General features: G+C 37.5%; 1 protein-coding gene and 1 pseudogene across 1 annotated transcript in view; both read left to right on the plus strand.

The window, feature by feature from the left end:
* The window catches only part of LOC103604024, a 4,008-nt pseudogene extending 1,856 nt beyond the window's left edge, over positions 1-2,152 (plus strand).
* The window catches only part of MGAT4A (mannosyl (alpha-1,3-)-glycoprotein beta-1,4-N-acetylglucosaminyltransferase, isozyme A), a gene marked incomplete at its 5' end in the record, with an annotated part of 69,902 nt that overhangs the window by 29,331 nt on the left and 38,190 nt on the right, over positions 1-2,381 (plus strand). The window lies entirely within an intron of this gene.

The raw sequence follows: 2,381 nt of genomic DNA on the forward strand, positions 1-2,381 counted from the left end.
AGCAGTAGCTATGAAAGTAGCAGGAGGTTTTAATTAACTTCCAGGAAACAAAGCTAAGCAGGAGAGGAGAGCCAGAAGTGACAGGGAAGCTACAGGTTGCAACAAATGTGTGAACTCAGCCAAGCACAGTGGTGGCAGGGTCTAGCTGCTACAAAGATGATATGTTGTAGACAGTACTCACGTGTATGAGCCAAAAACTCGAGGACCGTATTTGTGACTAATTGTATAACAGGTTATTTTAGTTTCTATTCTGTGGGGAGTTTAAAGCAGTCCAACAAAGGGTTTTGATGTGGAATTTGTTTTGCGCCCATGCTGCTGATTGCCAAATGTAATAGTCTGATCATGACACTGAATAAATGTCTTAAGAAAAAAAAAGGCAATAGAGTCAGGTTATTTTGTGGTCATCACAGACATACACCTAGAGAGAAAAGGAAAATGCTGACTATCCTCGTGTTATGCCTGTGGCTTGGAATGAAGTTTCCAGTGACAGTATCACACACAGTTTCATGAAGTGCTAAATTGCAGATGACTTGGAGTTGAAGACATTGTCTTCTGGAAAACTGTTAGATGGTTCAGACACTTCACAGGTTGTACTCTTAATCCTTACTGTGTCACATAATGAAGCGCTTATGTCAGGTGGTCTCACTTTCGGTGATCCTGAGATTAGCAGTGGGTTCAGGGTGCCAGCTTTATCTCTCCATGATAAAGCTCCCCAGCAGCCGTTCTTTTTATAGTTTCAGCATCTGCTGTAGATTCATGTCCCCCCAAAACTTAGTCCCCACTGTGACAATGTAAAGAGGCTAAGAAATCCTATTATGATAATTGGAAGATAGGGCCTTGAAGAGGTCATTAGATTGTAGGATCATGCTGTGGTGAGTAGATTAATGTGGTCAGGGCAAGGTTCTGAGGGCTTAAAAAGGAGAGCATCTGAGAATCTCTCTGTCTCTGCTCCGCTGTCTTGCAATGTGATACCCTGTGTTGCTGAAGCTACCACCAAGGAAGAGTATCACTAGATGTGTTACCTGGACTTTGGACTTCCCAGCCTCTGAAACTGTAAGCAATAAAATTTCATTTTCTTAAAAATCATCCAGTTCCAGGCATTTTGTTACAAGCAACAGAAACGGACTAATTACATGTTACCTGGACTTTGGACTTCCCAGCCTCTGAAACTGTAAGCAATAAAATTTCGTTTTCTTAAAAATCATCCAGTTCCAGGCATTTTGTTACAAGCAACAGAAACGGACTAATTACAGCATCCGTTGATTATTTTCCCCTAGGTCAATTATTTCATTAGAGGTTTCCAAGTGTAATTTTCTAATTCTGTAATTTCTAATGTTTTTGTAAGCTGAATCCTTCTATAAAGACTTTTCCCTCCTTAACTATTAGGTTACCTTGAAAAATAGTTCATAAAGGCAAGGCAGAATAAATGTTTGATTCTTTCTCTCTATTAATCTTTACAGTTGATACTCTAGCAATCTCCAGCGGTTGCCATTTTAAAAGTCTCATTATGAACTCATAGATTTTTTTTAAATGTTTGATTTGCCTCAGGCCATTGCCATCATTATTCTTAACAATGCTCGCACCGGTAGGTCATGATTCAATGGGAACCTCTTCAAATTGGTCTTCTACCTCTCCATGTAAGTCCAGTAATCATTTCTTGCTGACTGGCAAATATTGCACATTTCCTATTCCAGATCTAGAATCAACTGTTTCTCTAAGGAGCCCTGTTTCTTTTAGAGATTTATGGTATGTAGGAATACAGTCTGGGCACTTGAGATGCTCATTGCTAGTGTCTTCTCTTTGCTTCTAGGACTTTCAGCAAGGAAAAGGGTATTTTACTTTTCGGGGGAAAGAAATCACAAGTTTGTATTGATACTTCCAATTCAAATGTAAGATTATAAAATTTTTACATAAGTTGTTGAATTTTTCCATATATTTCTTTTCTCTTACACTGAAAGTCTTGGTTTTTAATAACATTATTCTAATAACATAATTCTTTCATTCTATACTGTACCTAAAATAGTTTTAAAATATCAGAACTAACAAAAAGACCACTTGATGAAGTTTAAGCTTTCTTTGTGCTTTTTTCCCTTTAGGATATATCCTAATGTGGATATATATAGTCAAAATACTGTGTTTGAAAGTCACTTGAAGTAACTCTGTGTGACCAAGCAGCTACCAGGATATGAAACTAAGTTTATTTGTTTTGGTTTATATTCAGTTTTTAGAGTTTTTTTTCCTTTTCAGTTGTATAAAACATAACATTCCCAAATCAAAACTTTTGTAAAACAAGATACATTCACAGAAGTCTCACTTTATTCCCATCCCCTCCTCCCTGTTTCCTCCCTCCCTTATGGGTAGCACCATTCATTTTTGGTTTC

Source organism: Galeopterus variegatus, unplaced genomic scaffold (assembly GCF_000696425.1).
Source record: "Galeopterus variegatus unplaced genomic scaffold, G_variegatus-3.0.2 Scaffold4923, whole genome shotgun sequence".
Classification (NCBI taxonomy): Eukaryota; Metazoa; Chordata; class Mammalia; order Dermoptera; family Cynocephalidae; genus Galeopterus; species Galeopterus variegatus.